This window comes from Thermobia domestica, chromosome 6 (genome assembly GCF_964235325.1).
Source record: "Thermobia domestica chromosome 6, izTheDome1.hap1.1, whole genome shotgun sequence".
Classification (NCBI taxonomy): Eukaryota; Metazoa; Arthropoda; class Insecta; order Zygentoma; family Lepismatidae; genus Thermobia; species Thermobia domestica.
In genome coordinates, this window is record NC_137459.1 from 23,294,969 (window position 1) to 23,305,051 (window position 10,083).

The following is a 10,083-nucleotide window of genomic DNA, read 5'->3' on the forward strand; positions in this document are numbered from 1 at the left end:
AGTGAGAAGTGCATGGACATGGACCATGTGTCTCAACTAAAGCGTTGTAGAGACCTCTATTTAGTAAGTTTCCTGCGTGTACTGCTCCTCGGCTTGAATAGGCTGCCCTGCTGTCAATTAGCGGCCGGACAAGCACGTGCTCGAGTGAATATGCGGTACGAGGCTTTGCTGCATTGCTCACAGTACTGAACCTCGGTTAAACTTCCTGTGTTCTGGTCAAATTGCGGCCGCTTAATACTGACCAAATTACCTCTCCTAAGTGCTGGGGTCTCGAAAACTGCCGCTATCACACTTCTTGCAGTCCGCATTGGCATGTCTCAAAAGAGAACCGGGCTATATCTTTACTTCAGTGGAGTGCGCAGGATTTCATCAAGGGGGTAAGGCACTCAATTTCACATTATTACAAGAATAGCTTGATTTTAGTACATACATCGTAACATAGCAAATTTTTATTTTTCCATATTATCTTGCTCAAGGGGGATTTAAACCCCGAACTCCTATTGTGTATGCCACTACTTTATATGCATACGGCACTCTTACATGATAAGCATAGCGCATTAGGTACAGCATGTATTAGTTACCTTATTTTTCAAGGCTAATTTAGAATATTATATGCTAAAATATTGCTGTTCTAGTTTTGTAGGGTCTTTGCCTTGTCTCCAAATAAAATTTATTAAAATTTAAGATACATCAGTACATAAATGATTTATCTAATTTTATTTAATGAAAGCACTAAAAATGGTTCGTTCATAATTCAACGTTCCTTATCAGGGCTGAGATTAGGGATGTTGTGGACTTTAGGGATCCGAACACTCCCCTCCTCCACGAAATCCCGACTTTTCTTTAAATTTAGTCTCATTTTACAAATTTTAATGTATTTTATCTTCATATTGTATTGAGAGCCCCAAAAGCTTTGGACATCTCCTGAAATAAATTCCTGACTACATACTTCGCTGAGGCTATATAAGAGTTTAACGTATACGGTCAGAGGCGGATCTAGGAGGTAAAAAGTGTGTGGGAGGCAACCAGAACCCAGACTATGATAGGTATATCATGAGTTTACTATAAACTTCCAAAAATATATAAATAATAGCTTAATCAGTGGAGGATCTAGAAGGTAGAAACTGAGAGACAGCCAGAACCCAGACAATGATAGGTATATCATGAGTTTACTATAAACTTCCAAAAATATATAAATAATAGCTTAAGCAGTGGAGGATCTAGAAGGTAGAAACTGAGAGACAGCCAGAACCCAGACTATAATAGGTATATCATGAGTTTACTATAAACTTTCAAAAATATATAAATAATAGCTTAAGCAGAGGAGGATCTAGAAGGTAGAAACTGAGAGACAGCCAGAACCCAGACAATGATAGGTATATCATGAGTTTACTATAAACTTCCAAAAATATATAAATAATAGCTTAATCAGTGGAGGATCTAGAAGGTAGAAACTGAGAGACAGCCAGAACCCAGACAATGATAGGTATATCATGAGTTTACTATAAACTTCCAAAAATATATAAATAATAGCTTAAGCAGTGGAGGATCTAGAAGGTAGAAACTGAGAGACAGCCAGAACCCAGACTATAATAGGTATATCATGAGTTTACTATAAACTTCCAAAAATATATAAATAATAGCTTAAGCAGTGGAGGATCTAGAAGGTAGAAACTGAGAGACAGCCAGAACCCAGACTATAATAGGTATATCATGAGTTTACTATAAACTTTCAAAAATATATAAATAATAGCTTAAGCAGTGGAGGATCTAGAAGGTAGAAACTGAGAGACAGCCAGAACCCAGACAATGATAGGTATATCATGAGTTTACTATAAACTTTCAAAAATATATAGATAAGATTAAATTACTTTTGTCAGTCAAAAAACTAGGGGGGGCTAGGTCTCCCGGCCCTGGGCCAGATCCGCCACTATAGAAGGTATAGCTACCTTACATAACTCTAACAGAATTGATTAGATTAAATTTTGAGTTTAGCGTCCCTTTCAGCAGCGAGGCTATATGAGACGTGGACCTCAGCTTAACGTGGGATCCAAACCACATGAGCCCTCGTCGGGAATCGAACTCGGGTTTCCCATGACAAAGGCGCATACGCTGACCGCTTAGCCACGAGAAAGCTCCCTAACAGAATTGAACATTCAATCACGGATGCTAAATATTTTTTAAGTACATTTGCTCGTTTTTCTTTTCTTTCTATTTATTTATTTATTTATTTATTTATTGTATTTAACAAAATCACTTATTTCTTCCTGACTTAGTACTTGACAATGGATAGTAAAAAAAAAAAAATGTTGAAAAACTTGGGTTGGATTCGAACCGATGACAAACACATTTATCGCTGCAGAACGAGCGTGCACATTAATTAGCTGTAAAAAATAAATTTGGTGGTGGATTATGCGGGAGTAAGTTTAAAATGAAAGTAAAACAATTAGCGGGTGAAATGGCAAAAGGTGAACGACTTTCAAATTCATTCAACACACCCTTTTCCAAATAATTAACGGAGTTGGAGGGTGAGCGAATTCATTCGACCGGGGCTCACCCCAAGAGCTAACTCATTTTGTCTGATATATATATGTAGAGTGAAGGATTATATACCGGTACTTTATAGTGAAAATGGATAATTTGTTTTCGGATTTCTAATTTTGTGGAAATATCGCTTGTAAAATGCATGGAGAACGTAAATGTATTTAATTTGAAATTTAATGTTAGTTTAAACACTGAAGACTTCCATAATAGCGTCTTTCAACAAGGTCAAAATGGAGGGCGAACCGTGTGTAGGCCTGTACTATTGTATAGATTCAGTTTGAAAATGACGTCAAAGCACTATATTTCAACCTGATTTAGTAAAGATGTATGTAAAAAGTACAATACTGCTATCAGTTTTCAAGTTACTATGTAATTATGTGCAAAATTATGAAATGGACACTTTAATTGTAGTTCATCTAGTGGCAATTCGTCAAATTAAACTTTAATCCTCACTGCTAATAGCACCTCGCCGTGGTAGAATTATGAAACATTTACATATAAGAAAAGGAAAGAGACTTGCAAGTGCTGATTCAAGAATAGAAAAGTAGTACTACGTAAAATATAAAATATTGTATTGATTAATTAAAATTGTAAATATTACATGTATGCAAACTTAAATTTTAACGTTGTCTATTACAACATCATGTTGTTTAACGACAATAAATTATTCTTATTCTTATTCTAATGCCATTCTAATTAGTAGAAGAGGGCAATGACATTCTAATTAAAGTAAAAATATAGTTTGTAGAAGATTTACAATTGTAGAATGCGTAAGGATAATGTAGACCACGCTAACGAATTCAAAGGTTGTAGGCCTACGTCATCGGCGCATCTACAATATGATGTAAATTCGCATCTCTTACGTGCAGATTAAGAAAAGCGGAGCATATAGCTGATAACTCATGCACGTATTATGTTTTGGGCAAAGTCAACCGCTAATAACTTTAAAGGTTCGAATTGATTATGTACTTCCTATTTTTACTAGGTGTACTATGCAATGATGTTTTATGATCCAACGAGAGGTGTGTAGCACTGAGAGTTAGGGCTCCGAAGGCACTGCTGCGGGCGCTATTAACGACCATTGTAAATTTAAAATACAGCAAACTAAAATGAAGGCAGGTATATAGCAAGAGACTTATTTATATGGTACCGAAAAAAGCACTATTTAGAGCGAACATGTTTTAAAACACTTTGGAAAGCGCATAATTAAGACATTAATAGATTGATCTGTATATACTTCCCTAGTTTACGGAGCATTGTATGGGAGTACTTCTTATATTAATTGGGCAAGTTTCTAGAACACAGGTCCTCCTTCCCATTTAGCTGTAATAAAGACGGAAAACAACGTTCCTGTGGGGGCTTTAACCCGCTTTCACTCGCTAACGCTCGTTCGGCAATACTGTGTAAATTAAATATTATGCCTAAAATTTGGTACAGAAAAGAACCAACCTAGCTAGTAGGGGCCTAATCTATATGGGAGGACCAGTGTTCTAGAACCTTCCCATTAATTGTTTCATTTCTGAGTTTGCTTTAGTTAGAAGTAGACACTGCGTGCAGATTTACAACACACCGTTATATTGAAAATTATTTTCACTTTTTGTGCCCTAAATGATCATTTAATACATTTTATATCCTTATTTCCGTGGCACTTGACCAAATAATTGTGTACAGATTAATAATATACGTGCAAACTGTGTGATCATTATTTTTATAACTACGAGTGCGTACCAATACCATAAAAGCTATTGTGAAAAACCAAACAAGTACTAAAAACACTAACCAAGCTGTGCTAGGTGTCCACTAAAAACCACGAATGGTATGTAACCGAGTCAGGGAGTGGCACAGTGGGGCACACGCTTTTTGTCCGTAGCGTGCAGGCGCGTCAGCGACGAAGGGTATGCTCACAAATAAAAATAGTGGAAGACATACTTTATATCGCATAACAAGAGCGTACTTGTATAGGTTATTATACCCTTTGTTATGATTCCACATTAGGAATTGTACAGTTGTAAACAAAATTATAATTTTCCTTCATTGCGGAGAAACACCGCTCCTGTGAAAATTAATCTGCACCATGCGAACAGTGTTTTATTTCCACCTATTGCGCTTTATTTTTAACTTTAGTAGATGTTACTTTGTGTGAATGATTAGATTATACCCGTAAATTTTCGAGAAAAGTTTCCCGATTTCTGCACCAAAAATATAATTGAGGTATAAAGATGACATGAAACCAAGTGGTGTAGTTGGACAATAACAAAACCAAAGTTCTAATTCTACGAGCTACACCTACACCACAATGAAAGATCAATGCGTAATGGTCATATTTATGCTGGCTGGTTACTTCTAATTGAATCAATAAGATAGAAAAACAGAAGTGTAAAGATGATTACAATCCTCGTTAAAGGAATCCGTCGACCCTGAATACAGAGTTCAATACTTTACATAAACTTCACAACAATACTCTAAGCCACAGCAAATGAAGTTCTCAACTGTACTTCTGGGACCCCAAATGTTGGTATTCTCCTGTCCCCACACCTTCGGGCTCATAATATTCCCACTGAGCTAGAAGCAAATCGTCTTGTCCATATATACCTTACATAAATGAAAAATCACTAATACAGTCATAAGAAGATGATTTTACGGAAAGTCAATTTGAAGTTCACCGTAGGTCAAACACTTCTTTGTATTATTTCTGACAGAATTGAAATTTTATGTGTAAATATTCTAAATAACAATTCCTTAGAAATGTTTGTGAACGAACTCTTTATTATTCTTATTGAAATATTTCTTCCAGGTTGAAAATCCCTGCAATGGATTCCAACAAGCCATATTTATCTGGAATTTCAAGATAAGGATGAAGTTTTAGTCGTACACAATTCGTGGATTTCTGTGAATGATGACGGAGAAATGGTTTGCCACTGACCGGACGAAGATCCAAGAATACTCAAATTGAAATCGGAGGCAAGCCATTAAGGATGGAGTACTTAAGGAATAGTTCATTTATTTGCAGAATGTAGTAAGTTAAACCTTTCTAGGTCATGCAATGTTTCGAGCAGCATCACTGTTTAAGCATATGTTCTGTTAATGCTTTGCCAAACCACTGAAACCTGGGACCACGTGCACTACTTACCATAAAAGTGGATTTCTATTCGTTTATCGTGACACAAAAGTGCTTTAGTACAACTTTCCATATAGTTGCGTTTTGAAAGTACCGAAAGGAATTCGATCTTTCAAATTTTTCTTCCACTCACAATTTTTCAGTCTGTACAAGGACGTATGATCAGATGAACAGTTATTCCCCAATCACTATACAGAGAAGGGTTAGAAAAAATCTATTCTGGGCCTTAATTTAATGTTGGCCAAGTATGATGAGGATAAAGTCAGCAAGACATGTCAGTATATCGTACTGAAGTAGGGCTTCAGTGTCCTCGCCCCCTATCCTGCCCCATGTAAATCACAAATCTATGACTTAGTCACTATAACATTGTATTAGTCGAGCGTTCGAATTAAGTTGAAAAACTTCGTTTAGGTAACGAATCGGACTAATTTCCGTATTGTATTTCAGAAAGATTTTTCAGGACAGTATTGATAATTGCCTGTCATCCAAAAGCAAATATGTAAATAAAAGGGGAAAAACCTGAAAGAGTCGTATAACGTGTCAACTGTAGCATGGGAGTAGATTTGGCTGGTAGGAAATTTTTAGTTTAACGTCGCACGTTTATTCTCTTTAAATTAAAGGAGACGGATGGTTAGTGAAAGTGACTGATTGTGACTTTTTTGTACTCTCATACCGGGAATCGAACCTGAGACCACGTGCATTAAAAGTGCATGCGCTGCGGGGAAGGGTGGTAGCTGGCTAGTGTTGCAAACAACATAGTTTCTTTTCTTACTGTGCACATATTTGTAAAGAATTATGTGTGCGGATTCTTTGCGCTCTAAGTTTCGGTCCGATAGCAGTGTTATATTTAGAGCTTGGATTTTATGAGCGTAGAACATCGAGAATGCACATGCATTTATACCCTTAAAAATGTCAAGATATTACCTAAAAATACAAGCTTCGTACTGTTGGAACACTTGAATTTAAGCGTTTTGAAACGAGACACAGTGATACCAGGTTCTCTTAGATAAAAGAAAAAAAAAAGAATCCAACTAATGTCAAATAATCCCCATACTCAGAAAATCCCTTAAACTTCATGAAAGAAAAATAAATAAATAAAACAAGATAAGAAAAAAGAGAAGTCATTTTATCATAAATGCCAGGATGATTTCAGTGGCTGCTCCGGGGGAAATTCTCGTGGGATCCCGTACTTAATGTGAGTTACTAATGATTTCGCGGTACTGCTTTCACCCTTTGTATATTTGATGTCTTCCCTGCACTAATATGCAATAAAGAAACTGTTCTTCAGATTCTAAAGAAACTGCAGGGTAGCAGAAAGAGGGGGATAGAGAAAGAGAGAGGTAGACATTTCTCTTTTCAATGTGGTTCTTGCTACTACAAGTCAAGAACTTTTACTCCCCATACTGTAGAGTATTCCTTCATAATCGCGTCACATAATGCCAAATATATTTAAGAAAGAAAATTCTAAATAACCTCGTTGACAATACTAGCAAATATATTTCTGAGTAATAAATGAAAGTTACCTAGAATATGATCCAAAATATGCTTTTATATCGCTCCGATCCCTAAATATGGCCTAAAGCTAAATCAAATATTAAGTTTTATTACTATAGAAATCTGTTTATATTTAGCTGGACATATAAGCAGATGCACTGAGGAATGATACAGAAAAATATGATAAATGTCATAAAAATCACAGCCTTAGTTATGATCATTCAACGTTTCTTTCTTCGATACACAAAGAGTGACAATGCGGATCACTGGACTGAGACTCGAACCAGAAACCTGCGTCCGACCAAATTGTCTGAGTAAAAAAATACCGACTTCAAGGGTGACAAAATGTATAGCTGCTCTGAGAAGGGACTGGATAACATAGTATCGCCTCAGTATTCCGAAAGACTCGGGTTTAAGTCCTGGTCCAGGCATCCAATTTTTCACTCTGTGTATCATGCACTTCGCACCTAAAGAGGATTTAGTGTGTTAAGGAATTTTCCCCTTCCTCCACTAAATATTTTTAGAGAGGAATTTGTTTGAAAGAATACATGTCAACGTTCAACATAATTAAAAAGATTAAACAATTACACATGTTTTCCTTTTGTTCAAGATAATCTGTCTTACTAGTCGTAAATCTCGCTGTGGTACTCATGCTATATCATTGTAATACATTAACAAAATTCTTTCTCTTTTTCTTTGTACGTGATTTCAAAGAGCAATGGACGCAAGATACATCTGATGTGCATTCCACGGCCAACAAATATATACAAGAAATTGGATGTAGAAGTCTCCGACAAAAATTGACAGCCAAGAAATTGCCTTTGGAATCTCATTTTACTTCAAATGACAGCACGGACCTAGACGAACCTCCACCAAAGGTGCAAAGGAACATAGCGAAAGGTTCAAAGCAAAGACCTTCTCGGTCGCTGCCAACCAGTTGATAAACTGAGTCACAACTTGATACCAGAAAGAGCACTTTAGAGAACATGGAACCACATAACGTGGGTAGATCCACTGAGACTAAGGACATTTAAATAATAGAAGGCATTTTTTAAAATTTTTATAATAATTATTGTTCGTTTGTTATGAAACATTTTGTTTGCACAATCCGAAGTAAAATAGCAAACATTTCGGAAACACTTTTTTATCTTTATCATAAGGTAGTGACAGGGTATTGAATAGTAATGGAACTGTATCAGTTTTCATTAATATTATAATTGCGTAGTTTCGGGTTGGGGAAGAATTGAAAATAAGCAGAAGCACTTTGTAACGTATGATCTCCATCTTTACGTTATTATTCTTATCTAAGTCTGTTTTCTATTTTATTTATTACATTGTAATTTTTATTTAAACGTTGGTAAACAATCAAGATGGAATGTATGAACTTTGCTCCTTGGTGTACTTGGAGTCTATACCTATCTACGTAAGCTTCTATTGTATTGCCCTCTGGTGGGAATTTTCATGGTTTCTGGCCCTTGTCATCGATGACCAGGTTAGAAGCCATGAAATCTACTTGACCTACGGGAGCAATTTTATTTTCTTCTTCATTCACAGTGCCTAGTAAAGGGGTTGTTTGTTAGTGCTATATTTTGAGTGAAAGTGATAAGTAATTCATTATTTAATATGGTGCTCCACTGAAAATATTTAGTCGAAAGCATTAATAATAAGAGTGTGGTTTGATAATTGTAACTTTGTGTCGGCATTAGACGGATTTATCAACCATATGCCCTACGTGATCCAACAGGGAACGTAAGTATTGCATTTTTTCCAGTTTTCTATAATTTAATTAGTTGCTTTCATTCGTCATATCTTGCTTGCATAATTGATTTTTTTTTAAATTTAATATTGCTAAACATTGCGTACTTTCTTTGGTCTGTTGTATCACGAGGCATTTCTGGTTTATAATCCGTGCTGGTGACCTATCGAAGTGCGAGAGTATTTGACCAATGAAGAGTATGTAAACTTAATATAATGCTATTCTGACAGGGTACCTTCGATTTAGAGTATTTTGCGGTACTTAAAATTATAGTTGGATTGTTATTATTGTTTGTATCGTTAATTTTGTTGGAGAATTTGTTTCAAATATATATCTCACACATATTTGTAGTTTGTTGTTCGATGATCCTCTCTCTAGCTGGAGCTAAAGAACGTCGTTGTCGAAGTCTAAAAGTGTCGAAAAGCTAGGCGTCTATTTCGAAAGTGCTTTCGATCAAACAGCGATCATCCAAGTAGAATCGGTAGTATGACCAAGAAATGACCAGCGGCTGACCAAATGCGAAATGACCAAGATTATGCTCTCTCAATTGCTTTTGATCCGAGAGTATTTGACCAATGAAGAGTATGTAAACTTAATATAATGCTATTCTGACAGGGTACCTTCGATTTAGAGTATTTTGCGGTACTTAAAATTATAGTTGGATTGTTATTATTGTTTGTATCGTTAATTTTGTTGGAGAATTTGTTTCAAATATATACCTCACACATATTTGTAGTTTGTTGTTCGATGATCCTCTCTCTAGCTGGAGCTAAAGAACGTCGTTGTCGAAGTCTAAAAGTGTCGAAAAGCTAGGCGTCTATTTCGAAAGTGCTTTCGATCAAACAGCGATCATCCAAGTAGAATCGGTAGTATGACCAAGAAATGACCAGCGGCTGACCAAATGCGAAATGACCAAGATTATGCTCTCTCAATTGCTTTTGATCCGACTGTCCCTGTGACGGCATAGACGTAAAGACAGAAGAAACACTGTGGACCTACGTCACACACAGGTGGTCAATTACCTCAAATCGAAGCAAAGTCCTTAGTCCATCTTTCAGTTGACCCAACACGAAACGGCCAGGCTTAGGAATCAAGCGACTATCATTGCTAGGTGTCACATTCCTGAACCCAGGAAGAAGAACTCATGGACGTCAAAGTTCTTGTTTACGGC

The 10,083-nt window shown here is 36.3% G+C and overlaps 1 long non-coding RNA gene across 6 annotated transcripts; it reads left to right on the plus strand.

Annotated features, from left to right (window-relative positions):
• The first annotated feature begins 2,768 nt into the window (after nt 1–2,768).
• On the plus strand, nt 2,769–9,450 carry LOC145687644 (uncharacterized). Of its 6 annotated transcripts, none has more exons than XR_014131695.1 (4): nt 2,891–3,088; nt 3,530–3,663; nt 5,339–5,560; nt 7,871–9,450. It is a non-coding gene; the product is annotated as an uncharacterized LOC145687644 (long non-coding RNA). The 6 variants fall into 6 exon arrangements; XR_014131692.1 differs by having other exon boundaries at nt 2,896–3,088; nt 3,530–3,659; XR_014131693.1 differs by having other exon boundaries at nt 3,029–3,147; nt 3,530–3,659.
• Nucleotides 9,451–10,083: the final 633 nt, after the last annotated feature.